This window comes from Anser anser (assembly GCF_964211835.1).
Source record: "Anser anser genome assembly, chromosome: 8".
Classification (NCBI taxonomy): Eukaryota; Metazoa; Chordata; class Aves; order Anseriformes; family Anatidae; genus Anser; species Anser anser.
In genome coordinates this window covers 24576868-24591654 of record NC_139728.1, presented here as the reverse complement: position 1 = coordinate 24591654, position 14787 = coordinate 24576868, and the positions used below count along the sequence as shown (strand labels likewise).

The window sequence follows — 14787 nt, the reverse complement described above, 5'->3', positions numbered from 1 at the left end:
ATTTATTTTAAATATATATATATATATATATATAAAAATTTCTTTTTCAGGCACCAAGGCACCTTTCAGATTTCTGGTTATGGTACAAAGCTCTTAACTATGTCCGTGTTACTGTTTTTGAAATAATATTTGTATTTTTAAAAGATTTAAAGATTGCTACACTATGGCAAGATTATGTATACCAGGAAATCTAGTACCATTGCCCCTTGAATCTGTAATTTAACAACAGATACTTTTAGCATAAACTTGAATTAGAAATAAAAAAAGAAAGCATTTAACATTGAAGTTAGACATGCGACACAAAGACATAAGGAATAATTTGTTGTGTCTGAATTATATCTTACTGTCAGTAACTGAAAGTAAGTAGCCTTAACTCTTGTTTCATGAAGGATTTTGAGAAAAAGATTTGTAGAGATAACTTAGGGCCTGTTCTGATGAGTCTTGAGGTTTTGTTATATTTGTGATTTTAGTTAACCTTCCATTTATTTTACACACAGAGATGTGATTATCTACCTTTCAGCTCGTCTGTCCCTGAGCATCAGCGTTTTTCTTCCTACCACTGCAATCTGCTTCCTGTAGCTTTGAGACACTTGCCGTTTCTTATCGTCTTCCTTTAGCGCTGGCAAACCTGACGTTAAGCCTGTTGCAATGTCCTGTGTGTGCAGATAATGGGAAGGGAGCAAAGCGAGGGTTCCTTCAAGGGCCAGGGTGGCGCGAGGGGAGGAGGCGGTGTGCTGGAATTGCAGTGCCTGCTTCAGGAGAGCTGGGGAAAGCAGCCAGTCGTCTATTCCTGCACACCACGTGCTTAAATGATGTCTTAATTTAGGGCATAAGCATTTGTTTCATGCTTTCTAAGGTGCAGTTTTGTGATAGGCTTAAGCCAATCCAAGTGCATCATGCTGCCAAAAGAGTACGCCCCGCTTTCTCTGCCCGTGGCCCTGAATTCCAGCCTCATCCCTTAAGACGGTACTTGTGATTTTACACAAGGCTCTCAGATTGCACCATTTCCAAGGTTCATTTCGTAAGGGCTTGTGCCAACAGGACAGAGCCAGGGGGAACTTGTAGCGAGGGTTGAGGAGAGGAGGAGGTCCTTACAGTGGCTTATGCTTATTCTGAAATTGCTTTTAACAGCCTAGCTTGTCTCCTGTTAATCTCAAAGTGTTCTTAGGTAGTGTTTAATGAAGTGCATAAATGTTTATGCTTCCTAATTTGGGATGCTAAATAGCAAATTAGTGTTTATAATGTCAGTGCATGTATCCTTTTATTAATTAAAGAACAAAACGGAGATAACATTGGAAAAGCACTTAAACGTCAAGCTCCCACTTTTCAAGCGGACTTGTGATTGTACAATGTTGGTTTTTTTTAAAGTGATATCAGGAAAATCCACTACTTTGGGGGGAAAATGTCCATAATTTCCTCAGTCTTTTACGCCTTTAGTACTAATTTGTTTTCATTGTAACATCTTTAATGAGAAGATCATACCGCACTTCTTAGGAGATAAGCCTATTTGAGACAGCGTTTTATAAAACCTGGGAAAAGCAGATTAGAATTTAATTAGAGTGAGGATTCCAGCCTGCCCCCCAAATTTGGAGATTTGTCTGTAAAGCCAGCATCATCTTTCCAAGGTTTCTTCTTGACAGACTTGCCCCATCAGATGTTAATGCTGCATATTGATGAAGAATGTCAGTGTCGTCTTTGAGGAAGGTATCTTGGAAGTCTTTGTTCGTTTCTATCACCCCAGGTCCAGCAGGCAATTTTTGGCAGAGTTGAACTGGAGTATTGGGGTAGGACAGAAAGATTCACTTTCCCACAGTGTGTAGTGTTGTAGGGCTAATTCCTTTGGATTGGGCAACTGAAATTTAATGTGAGCATCACCTGAAGTTTTGTTCAGTTACAGTAAGGGAAGAGGACATGATAAAGGTAATACACCTCTTTATTGTACTTTAACTTGAAGTAAATGTTTGGATTTCTGGAAATAAGCTTTCGCTAGGTGTAAAGCAATTTGTGGAGGGCTCTTTAATGGGTAGCAGGTGTGTATGAATAACATCTTTGCACTTAAATTTAGTTCTCGCTTGTCTTTACTCTCCCCATGAACCCATATAAAGACTGTAGAAGTCTTTCCCTGCGTGTCTGTTTCCAGTAGGCAAATAGGCTGCAGTTGTCGTGTGTTCCAGCATTACCCAAGGAAAAATACACATTTTAAGGGGGTGTGCTTTTATGAATTGAAGTACCGATTGATAAATTAGCTGTGGATTTCATTTTGCTGTTTTATATTGCATTTCTGACCAATACTGTTCTTGTTGGTGCATTCATTCTTTGCGAATTGTGCCTGCCTGTACATAGTTTTTCTTTGTTCCTAATGTATCTGCCATGAGTCTACTAGGAAACGTTAAGCAAGAATAGTACCTACTAACTTTATATCTCTACTTCACGTGAAACAGGCCAGATTTTTTGACATAAAATGAAATAGGACATATCACAGCCTGTAGTACTCCTGGTTCATCATTTTAAGGTTTATGCTCTGCTATTACTTCATGCTGTAAACCTGGATTTTGTTATTATAAGGAAAACACTGATTTAAGAGGAACTGACTTTTTGTCCAGATCAATGGATACTGTTTCTTTTTTTCCTTTTTTTTTTTTCCATCAAAGAAGAAAGAAGGTATTACTATTGTACGAATAATCTGCGTCCTTTGTTGCCACACATTGCTGCTGCAGTTTGTAATATTCATGACCTGATCCATACTAAAAAGCCTCTGGCACTCTTGCAAAGAAGCAAGATTAGAGTTAACAAAAGGGCTTTATTTTCCATTAATGATTTTATAAGGTAAATGAGCTATTATATTAAAGGAAAAAGTCCTAACAGAGATTTTAATACCTCAGTCAAGATGCCTTGCCACTCAATTAGAAAAAGAGAGCTAGTATTTATTGAAGAGAGAAAAAAAATCATCAGGATCAGCTGTTACAGAACAGGTTTGGATTTGGTGATGCTTCAAAGAGGTAGAAGGGGAGGTGGTGCTTTGGTTATATTTTTATTATTTTTATTTTTTAATACAGCCAGACTAATGTTCTTATTTATTTAGTCACGTTGAAGTTTAGCTATCAGTGGAAGGAATTTGAGGTTGCATTTGGGTAGCTGTTGAGCGTGACTGTGAAAAGAAGACACGATCTCCGTGCGGGAAGTAACTTCTGTGTGCTGCACCTTTGCTGTTGTATCTGATAGACTACTGCGCTGCTGCTTTGTTGTCTTAAGTGTAGATTATTGTTCTCTTGGAAGTTTTAAGTAGCAATAAATTGAACTTTATTTGATTTTAGTGAAATTGTAGAGATAATTCAGCTTCACACTTCCAGAGTTTGTAGACTTTTGTTAAAATAAAGCCAAGTACAGTTCATTGCTAAAATAATACTATCTTGATGCAGAACCTGGAAGGAGTGAAAATGTCAGAATTAGGACAGCTGTATTAGCTGTAGCCTTACTGTGTGTTAGCTGCATTCATTACTCTTGAGAACCCAAATCTTGCCAGGTTTCTGGAAGGGCAAGCAAGGTTGTGTCATCCAGAGCAATGCTGAGGATTATTTCAATATTCCATCTTTTGGTGTGAGAACGGCTAATCTTCAGAAAGATATAAAGATGAAATTTCCGCTTCTTCAAAATGAGGTGGTAATTTTCGCAGTGTTCTCAGAAATATTTGTCATTATGTGCATGCCTTTAGTCTTGGATTGATGAAGTCATAACATCAATTGCTTAAACTTTATTGGTGTCATTTTCTTCATCGTAACAGTGTGGGATTGTGGAGTGATTCATACAACACTGAGGCAATAAAAATGCTATGAAGTGCAATTATTGCATGTTTCATGCTCAATAGCTAATTTTTAATTTCACCATCTTGGACACTTTTTCACCCCCTCAGGCTTTCTAAATAGGAAATGAGAATCATTTGGACTTCTAAAACAGGAACAGTAATTCAAAAAGGAATTAATTTACTTGACTGTTCATTTGCTTTACTTTTGCAATTATTTCTGCTGTTTGTGTTTGAACAATAACTTTCACTCTGTGCGTCAGATACCCACTTGTTCAGTCATGGAGTGAGATCAGTCCCGTGGTTGTGACATCAGTTGCTTATTGTAAACGTGAAATACCTCACCTATGACATCAGAAGTTCCATTATGGCTGGATCAGAGCAGAGGTGAAAGTGAGTCTGGGAGGAAAGGAATAAACTTCCTCCTACTAAGGAGATAAATGTTCTCCAAGTTTTGCAGAACAGCAACTTTACGTTCCTTGTTTATAGGTAGTAAAGCCTTAATGGAGCTAAACTCCTACTAGCTTTTATTTTCAATGTTTTGGGCTACTTACCTTCATATTAAATTTTAGTCTTTAGTGATTTGAAATTTTTCAGTCACAGAAAGTTTGCTGAACACCCAAAATGAGGTAGAGTGGAAGAGACTTTGTTTTTGTTGCAGTATAATAATCGCTAAAAGTCCTGTGAAATACAAGAAAAGAAATTATGCTTGCTGATATTCATGCATCTTTTATAGTTTCATGCTTTTGGAGTGGAGAAAGATGTAGGTTTCCTGGGACGGACTGATTATCAGAAGAATTGGCTGTGAACAGCCTTTGGTTCAATCAGAATGAACGTGAAGGGTGTACTGGGATAGCAGGACCGAGCGTCTTCATAGCACCATGTCATGCTGGCACCAGCCCCCTCCACATGAGATTCAGATGAATGAAAAACCTTACATGGGAGAGGTTCATAGTCTTTCTTTTACAGTCAAATAGTAAAGTCTTCCCAAATGTTTATAGAAATAATCTTACTGAATTGCAGTTTAGTTAAAAATAAATTTTATTTCCATGTGTTTTCCATTTTTCTTGTATTAGCAGAATAGAAGTTTGACGGGATCCATTTTTCTCAATGTTTAATTTGGGATGTCAGCATACCGGTGGTTGAAAGTTGTCCATTTGGGCATTTTGAGTCTGTGATCCAGATGTGCTGTGTTCTTCCCTTTCCATATGGAGTCCTCTGTAGGGTTTATGGGAATCCTTGGTAAATAATAATTCTCGAAATAAGCAGGATTTGAGGCGGGTGGGGCAAAGCACCTGCTTCAAAGTTACGGTTCTGTGTTTCCATTTTTATAAAATGTCTTAGGTTATGAAATGAGTAAAAAATACTCCTGAAAGTGGGATTTTACATTTTTACTGCATGGTTTGTCAGTATGCTTTGACACTTGATAGTTTCTTTGCAGTTGCAAGGACGCTTACATCCTTCCAGGGCCAATGTACGCTCATGTAAGTTCTACATTTCACTGTATATCCATACAGAAATAAGCATTTGAGGATGTAGAAATTTGGCAGTAAGCAGGAGTGAATGTGATGTTGTAGCATCTCCTCTGCTGTGCAGCACAGTGCAAGTCCCTCTGTGCTAGAACAAGGCAGGACAACATAGCGGGATGGCTGTTCTTTGGGTATATTTCCCTAAGGGGGAAAGATTGTTTATTGGTAAATATGTGCAACTTCCACTCTGTGGCTTTCCTAAATTTAAAAGGAAACTGAGATCCACTCAGCAGCAGCCAAATGAGGAGGAAGACCCTGGCTGGTGGTGGTGCAGGCTGCCTAGGAGCAGGTTGTGGAGGAGTCACGTAGGCTTTCTACCTTCCCGCAGAGAATTAATACGTGCTGTTTAGATGAAGTGAGTAACCAAACAGCAAAATTTCAAGCAGATTGACTGGCATTTAAGGTTTCAATCAGTGAGAAGTTTTATTAATTAAAAAAGTCCAATCACTCTTACGTGCCAGGAATTTAACCTTTAACAAGTAGAGTAATCAGCGCCTTCTTCTCCAGCTAGGGACCTCTATCTCGTGCAGTTACACAGCTGTATGTTTACAGATATAGTATGCCGCTATTCTGTGTAACTCTGTGCCATGTAAATCCACAAATCGATAATTTTTCTGATGTTGGCCAGCCCTATCTGTTTTCCTGGTCTTGTTTTTCCGCTTGTTACTTTTGTGAGTGGGAGATGGTCTTATGTGCTTGCTGTAAGGGACAGAACCGTTTCAAAGTTCACACCCTGCAAGTTGTCAGCAGGGTTCTGAAGTGAAATACCTGCTTTTTATTCCTGGAGGTAAGTGACACAGACCTAGATCGTTTCCTTAGGAGATCTGGAGCTCTTCCTGTCACCGTACGCAGACTTTGCAGTTCAGGGACTTCACACAGCAGCATTTTCTTTTTCTTCTTGCTGTGCCAAAGCAGAGATCACAGCAAAGAAAACTGTACACTTCTATGGTGTCCTCAAAGTGGTGAGATGGAATTTCCTGTAAATGAATCTTTTAGTAGTATTTCTCACGTGTTCAGTCCTCAAAACAGAAGCTCTCCAGTGGCCTGGAGGTTTCCCACCTAATAGCATTGCCTGTGAACTTGGGTTGTCATTTCCATAGTCTGAGCAATGGAAAGCATTAGGCACTTTGACAGATTATACTGATTTATGACTTTAAATTGCCTCCTGGGACTTGCTTTTTCCATTTACTGCATGAAAAGCATCCAACCTGTTGATTTCAGAAAGGAAGAGCAATTTCAGGATCCTGTGATCTAAGGACAGTTCTTGGGAGAAAGGCAGGCTGTGGTGTCTGCTGGTGGGTCATTCAATGAAATAGTGTGGTCCGCCACCAGAAAGCCTCACTCAGTTGCTCCTTTGAAGAGAAATATTAGCTGGACTGCAGCATGCTGCTCAGAGCAACAGGCAGCCTTGAAAACACATTTAAGTGTAAAATCCATCTTTTCCTTTAGTAGTTTATTCCACTGGGTAGCTACCTTGCTGCTCAACTTCTGCCTTATTCCTGTGCAAGTTTTTCTGGCTTAGCTTCCAGTTCCTGGTTCTTGATTTGTCTGTGTTAATATTCTCTTGAATCAGTATTACTCTGCCTCATGAAATTCTTCTCAATAAACAGCGTCTTCACTCTTCCACTGCTATAGGTCTCCTAAGTGACAGCTCGTTTTTGTAATATTTTTCCTTTATGCTTACCCAAATTCATTTTAGTTTCATGGAAGTACCGTCTATAGAGGAGTTGTTGATAGTCTCTTAAATACAGTATTTGGTTTAATTGATGTACACTATCTCATGTTTTAGGATACATGACACTTTGTTTTAGAATGTTATATGCACCAGTTGTAATTTGGGGCAGACTTAATTCATCTCTGTAGGGAGAAACAGAGAGCTCTGCTGAGCCAGGCGGGGGGGTGACAGTGTGGGACTGAGCTAAAAAGAGCAACAGGTGAGCAGTGTTTCATAAAAAAGAGGACAGTGAGATGATAAAACAAAAAGAAGGGAGGCTGCAGTCACTGTCATTTAATTTTATTCTGTCTTCAACAGAGAGGTTTGGATTTTTATTTCTTTTGGTCATAACTATGAACTGCCAAAGAAAGGTGAAGAGTCATCATTATGCTGTTATTTAAGTTCAGAAGGAAGGGAGGGTATCCTTAGAGAGAGACATAGTCATTTACTGGAATTATTTCAGTCTGGAGTCTCCAACCAAAACACCATACAGGAATTGGACCTGCCAGGAGAAGAGTTTGCTATGCCTCAACCCTTGCTGTGTCTACTTTGATAATTTAAAGGTTGCTTTAGGTAGGACTTGCACATATTTTCTTTGATTCTGCCTGCTAAACATATAATATCCTCAATTAACCTCAGGGACGAGATGAGGAACTGCTAAATTCCTCCACTGAGATGGTTTAATAAAAAATTGTCTTTGCCAGAATTCTGAAGGTCAAAACAGACTTAAATATGTAAACACAAATTCTATCAAGGTAATGCAAAAAAAAACCTTGTAATTAATCCTTCTTTAAGAAGTCCCTTCCTTTGTTTGAGAATTTTGAATAGTATCAAACACAGTTCATCTAAGTTTCCTTCATCATCTCTCTAAAGATTCCCTGTTAATTAACTTAGTCATTTATAAATGTTACTATTTTTTTATTATTATTAGCTTATTGCTATTGTAAAGACATCAGGAAAATTGTGTACTGCACCTTTTGAAAAGTAACGTTTTGCTTTTAAATGCCTATTGATATTTTTGTGATTCCTATTGATTTTGAAATGAATGCCTCTGCCAATTCAAAGCTCACATACTGGTTCATCCAGGTGTTGTTTATGAAGAACGGACAGGACAGCATCACGGAGCCAGTGAAGTTCAAATGATGACCCTCATCTGACAAGCTCAAGAAAAAAAAAGACTCGTAATGTTCTGCCCGATGTGGGCTTCCTGCCCCTCTGGGGGTGACTAAAGGGTGGCCCTTTTCCATGTGACCCGGGAGGGGCTGTGTAGGTTTTAACTAACGAGAAGCTTAATGACAGGAGGGATAAGATCAGAGCAGTTCCAGTGCATGTTGAAATGCTGAGCATGGAAGCCAGTTGATTCTCTAATGATCCCACCCCAGTGCTGCGGTATTATTAACCACTCTGGGCAAGGACTTGGTGATGTTTTGCAGGGTTATGGGTGGTGCAGAAGTTGCTGTCATGGTCGCTGCTTATCTGACTGATCCTATCTCCTCTTCTGGAGGTCAGGTAGAACCTGTACCCAAAAGATTTCACCTTCGTGGTGCAAGATGTTGCCAGTTTTTCACCCTCTTTGGGGAGGGAATTTGCTGTCTCTTCATAGTCTGAACCATGGTGGGATCCAGCTGATCCACTACCTACGGCAGCTCAGCTAGTGCCACTGCTTTGCTAGGGAGAAAAGGGCAATGCTGCTAGTCAAGAGGAGAGCCACTGTGCCCTGCCAACCTCCACAGGTGACTGCGCGAGCTGGTTGCCCCAGAGGTGACAATAGTGCTGAGGCAATTTTGGGATCTTTCTGAATCCGGTTGCATTTGGATCTTCAGTACTTCTGTGGTCTATCTACCATTGCAATGTCTGTTCGTAGCATTTAAGACTCTCCTTATATGTTTAAAATAAAAGCTGATGGTAGTCAGCTGTATTATTTCAATGATATACAGGCTGTAGAGTCTGGTACTTGCACTTACGGATGGGCTTCTCTCTAGCCAGTGACATGTGAGAAGTTCCTCAAGCCCATTCCTCAGTAAAGCTACCTGGCATCCTGGCATTTTCTTCTCCTCGAACAAGGAATGTACCTGCAGTTGTTTTCTGCTGATGGGACCTGAGCAGCTGTATCCATTTGCTCCCTGGTCTCTAACCCATGACAAGTGGAAGGGAAATGCGAACTTGATCCCATCTGTTTATGAAATCAAAGATAGGTCATCTTTGGCTGATTTTTTTTCCCCTCTTTCAGAATTTTCCAGTAAATTTTGTGCATCTTGGCTATTTAGGCGGTTCTGCAGAAGTTTGGGATCTTTCGTTGCTAGTTATCAAACTCTTTTCTGGTATTGCCTGTACTCCGCATGTGAGAGTTATCTATTTGTGCTGTCAGGGGCCCCAAATGGAATTACTGGAAGAACCAGATACGGTCTACAAAGCATGATTAAAGGAATTCATATTTGTTATTGTAGGGTTTTCTCTTTATTAAATACTTCAGCAACATTTCAGTAACCCATGACGTCTTTTGAGAGTTTTGCTAGTAGTAACTCATTACATCTGAAAGGCTTTATAACCAAGTCATCCTTTCTTGTCAGAGACATGGAAGATGAATAGATGGATCTTGACTGCAATTTCCCATCTCAGGGGAAGTTCCTTCTCACTGCCTGTGGTGATGCTCAGCTGCATCACTGCTTTTAATTGCCTCCAGGCTCCTGCAGGACTCTGTGTGTCCCCTCTGGCATGACCTACATCCTTGCAGAACCATGAATCCCTCGGCACTGGTTAGCGGAGTCTGAGCTCAGGACAGAAAGTCCTGCTGCTGCAAATCCCTGACTGTCTCCCAAGGCTGTAAGCTGTGTGCCAAACTCTTTCTTGTGTCCTAAAATTAATCTAGAGTTCTTTTGCCTGTGGAAGGATAAAAATGAATTTTCTGTATTAAAGATGATGGTAGAAAATTTCAATGTTGTCTTGAGTGTTACGGATACAAAGTGTGTTAATACAATGAAATCCAGAGAAGGATTCATTTTTTCTTAGAGTACAAGTACCTTAACAAATCAGAAATCCATACATCATAATGTATATTTGTTTTTCCCTTGGGAGAGGGAATAAACAGTGAAATAACGATTCCAGCTGTAGTCTGGATTGCATTGCTTCAGGTCACATCAAAGGCAAGTGTATTTCTGTATCAGATTATTCAATTTAATTTGGAAGGCTTAGCCTAATGGAGGAATAAAACGATGACATTTAGGGTGAATTAATGTAAATATTACAGTCTGTTATGGAAAGGAAACAAAATATAAGATCAGCTTGTTCATTTTGGCAGTGGGAAGTATAGCACTCTTTTCCAAGAATGTCTGTTCCACCATGAATTCTTACAGTTAAGCTGTTTGGCTGTGCTAAAATAGGTTATCCCAAAACCTAGAGAGCTGTCAATTGCCAAGGTTTTATTGAATTTGGGTTCCTGATTTGCTCTTTCTCCATGTAATGGTAGATAAGCTTAGAACATAATTCTTCAGGACTTGGTTTTAACCCCCTTTCCAGTTTGAATTTGTTCTTGAGAAAATGTTGCTACCTAGTCGTAGAAATGTGTTGTTGTTGTTTTTTGTCTTTGAAGAGATTATGAGAAGTCACATCCACTCTACCTTAGCTAGACTGAACTGCCTTTTAAATTTCACTTGGAAGATATGCTCACTGATTCGTCTGCTTATCTTAGCTTCTTCTGTACTTGTCTCTTACTTGATCAGTGGTGTTTTGTGCTGAATTTTATCTGGGGTGGTAATAGTACTTTATACAGTGACATTATCACTCTAGAAATACTTTTCTCTAGAAATATCTCCTGCTCTTTTCATGGCTTTGTCATGCTGAGGACTTTTAATTTAGTGGTAAACAATGACTCTACTGAGATTGTTATCCTTCCTTTGGGTTCGTGCTGTATGCCAGACTCCCTATCAGTCTGTAGGAACTTGTATTTAGATTGTCAAACTTAATCTCACCTCCATTATTCCATTCTTGAAAGTCATCTTGAGGGATCTTTTCTTTCCATCTGTTATATCTCTGCTGCTGCATCATTGAAGGCCTCCAATGTGGTGCCATTAGTAGATGTTTCTAGCATGCTCCTTCTTCCTCATGCCAAGGGTGTATGCTTAACCAGTGCTCATATGAAAACTACCTGTGCTTTTATGTGGGTTTTAACCTATTCTAAAACCATTTGTAAACATTTAATGGAGCTTCAGGATGTCCTGATAGATTAGGTAGTTTTCTGAGCAATAACTGACTGATAATGCTTAGAAGTAGGGAGCTGGTTAATGGTTCAGTGTCACCTTATGTCAGAAATTAGTACTGAAGATATAATCCTGGATCCTGTGCTCTGAAAGTCATATAACACTCTATACCTTTTACCAGGAGACTATCCAAAGGCTTTTAGGAAATGTGATATATGTCAACGCAAGCTTGAGACTGAGATCTGGAAAGCAATCTGAAAGATTAATTTAATGGGAACTGAGTTTCATAGCCACTCTTGGGTAGCTTTGCAAACTGAAGCCTGGATATTTTAGCCACTGATATTTTGATGGGTATGCTTTCTTGGGCTACCACATACATAAAATTTTCCTGGATACTGTTGCAACACCAGGATGAGTTTCACCATTATTTGTATTTATACATTTACTTCTAATAACTCTGAAAAAAAAGTGTGTGTGTGTGTGTGTGTGTATATATATATATATATATATATATATATATACGTGTTTCTCCCTGATGCCCACAGTTTTGTTTGTCAGCATGGTGTTTATTGTGGAGATTAATCTCAAAGTGTGGGGGTGATTGTGAGCTTAAGTGATAATGCAGAGTGAAATCTCCTAAGGAACCAAGGTACACAGAGTGCATTCATGAAAATATAAATACTAAGCGTCACATCTGGCAGTGCAACATGGTACTTCCCTTGTAGTTTGGATTAGCATAATTTATCCTGCTGCCTCAGCACCACCTTGTCTTGCTTCATTTCTCCAGAATACAGAGCATACATGCTTCCACAGAAGTTGCTACTTCAAGGTTTGTACACAGCTTTACCTGTCTTTCCTGTAAAGCCAACATCCTGCCTTTGAGCCAGGCCTACCAGTGGAGAAAGCATGCCAGCTACAAAGTTTGAACCTCAAAAAAAAAAAAAAAAGGGGGGGGGGGATTAACTTTTCTCTTTGTTTTGGGTACGGGGTAAGACTGCCCTGGTAATGCAGAAAGGTTGAGTACACTGTTTGTCCCTAGATAGGATAATCTGGTGATGAAGTTTGCAATTTGCAATTAAATCGTTGCAGCTTACAAATTACAGCTTTGTGTAACTGTGTATGAGAGCTTTTGGTCCATAGCAAGTGCAAGCTTAAGCTTCTTCTCTGCAAGCTGGGAAAAGTCAAATTGCTTCAGGGTTTGGTTGTGAAGATGTGCACATGTAAGGTTACTGTGGCTCCTGGCACATGGTGAGAACAGGAGCTTGTGTGCTGCTGGAGGTGAGACGGATGCTCGGGGTCAGAGTGAGTTGTGTTATCGGCATACCATGGAAAAAAAAAAAAAAGCAGAAATGGAGCCTGTGAAGAATTCCAGTTCCCACAATTTCACTCAAGACCCGAATGACCCCAAATTAGTCTTGTTTGTGGGATTTTCCCATTTTACCCTGTCAGCACATTGTTTCATGAGGTTGTAGTAATTTGCAACTGAAATGGCTGCTCTTGTTTCCATCTGCATGGTTCAGAGCTGGGAACTGGTGTCATGCCACCACAGCCACTGGTTCTGGCCCTTTCCTTCTGTGTGGCTGGTGCACCGCTGTGGCTCCATGGCTCCACCAGAGGACCGGCCTACAGCTCTGGGAGGAGACCAGGCCATCTTCCCTTCTTCCGCCTAGGCCTCTGCTTCTGGGGCCTTGTCCACAGGTGCTAGGGCAGCACACTTCCAAATAAAAGCACTTATTTCCTTTTTAACTGACTGGGTCAAATCCCAAGGATGCAATCTACTCCGAAAGCTGAAGGCCTTGCTGCATTCCATGGTCCTCCTCGCGTTGCGTGAGCCCCGCCACGGCCTGAAGGCCAGCCCTCAGCACGGCGCTGCGCTCGGCGCCATTACAGCCATCGGGTTATAGACCAAGCGTGCCGGGAAGGAGGCTGCCTTCCCAAGGGACACGTGGCAGCAACTGACAGATAGAGCAAATCCGAGGTGGCCTTGAGGGTAAGTTTCTTTCATGAGATTTCCTAGTATGGTGTGTTTACATTGCTGTGCATTATAAAGAGGATTTCTTATGAGCAGCTTTTAATCTTCTCTGATGGGGAGTGCAAACACTGTTTTGACATCAGTCATGCTAAAAACACATTTGTACATGGAATAACAGTCACCTTTTAAATAACTATGGGAATCACAAATACATGCTGACAGAAAAATGTATTTAAGCAGTTTCAAGTCTGTGCTGTAATAAGTAAAGCAGCCATTGTATTCCACAGAGCTGCATGCTCTAAATGCCTTTAAGAAAAAAAAAACAAACTCTAAAGTGATTCACAGTAATAGAATAGAAAGTGTTTACATATCTCAAAACATTCTGTACAATAATCATTCCATCTTTTAAAATTTAATTTCAGCAAATTTGAATCCAAATGAGATGAAGTCTGAAACATAAGCTTTCATGGTAAGGTACAATTCAGCATGTAATCTTTTGCAGGTGGCTGTTATTCGTTTATTATTTGTATTTCCATATTGCTTAGCAACCCCAGTCCTGGACCAGGACCTGGCTGCTGTAAGTGCTCTGCTCGCATTGATGGAGCGGATGGTCGCTGCCTCGCGGAGCGCGCTGCTTTGAATCAGAGCCAAAAGTAAACTGCTGATTTCTCATTCGGTCCTCTCTGAATGAGGAAAAATGAAGGCCGACTGCAACTCGGTTATGCGATTACCAGTGTAGCTCTTGCAGTAACCAAATCAATGCAAATATCTGGGGGCCTCTCAAGCATGCAGGCTCAAATGTAGGTAGTTTTTCAGGCTTCGTTTGCTGATGGCTGCAGTGGGGAACGCAGAGGGGAGTGCAGGCGGGGTTGCTCCTCTCCAAATAACCATTCACTGACGCAGTTGCTCATGTAAACAAATATCTGCTTATGCTTTGCAAGACCCTGCAATTAAAGACAAACAGCCTACGCCATGTTGCCAAATTCTTACTAATAACCTCTCTGCAAGTGGCACAGCACGCACATCCTTCAGACAACTGATGCATGCAACATACATTTGCTTGACATGTTACATAAGTCAACATTTACAAATCTGTATCCAAGTCCTTGTTTAACCTCTTAAGAAGAAATGTCCTAGTTCTTCAAGGGAAGCGGGCTTTGTAGAGAGCAATTATACCTTCATTTGAGAGCTGGAAAGTTGGAAAAAGTAGACAGACTTGGTCTCAACAGATTTCAAGTGAAATGTTCAGACACAACTGTTCTTGAGCTCTTGAAAGTTGAGATTGCTGCTGTGGGGCAACAAGAAGTGACTTAACGTTAGTGGCTTTCATTTGTCAGTCATGGCCAAGCTCTTAAAAGGTCAGGTTCATAGCCCTGCTGCAGGCAGGATGCTGTGCTCTTCTAATTTGCCCCATGGTTTTATGAGTTGCTGCAATACCACAAGCCAGGACAGAAAGCAAATGATACCTGTGGCTCTTGATGGAGATTCAAAACCTTGATATAAGAAAGATGAGTTTATATTTACACAAGGAGAGAGCTTGGACAATAAAACAGTAAGAACTAAAGCTTGAACAGTGT

General features: G+C 40.3%; 1 protein-coding gene across 3 annotated transcripts in view; it reads left to right on the top strand.

Moving 5' to 3' along the window:
• The window catches only part of LOC310903394 (BEN domain-containing protein 5), a 932737-nt gene that overhangs the window by 591869 nt on the left and 326081 nt on the right, over positions 1-14787 (top strand). The gene's annotated exons all lie outside the window — the stretch shown is intronic.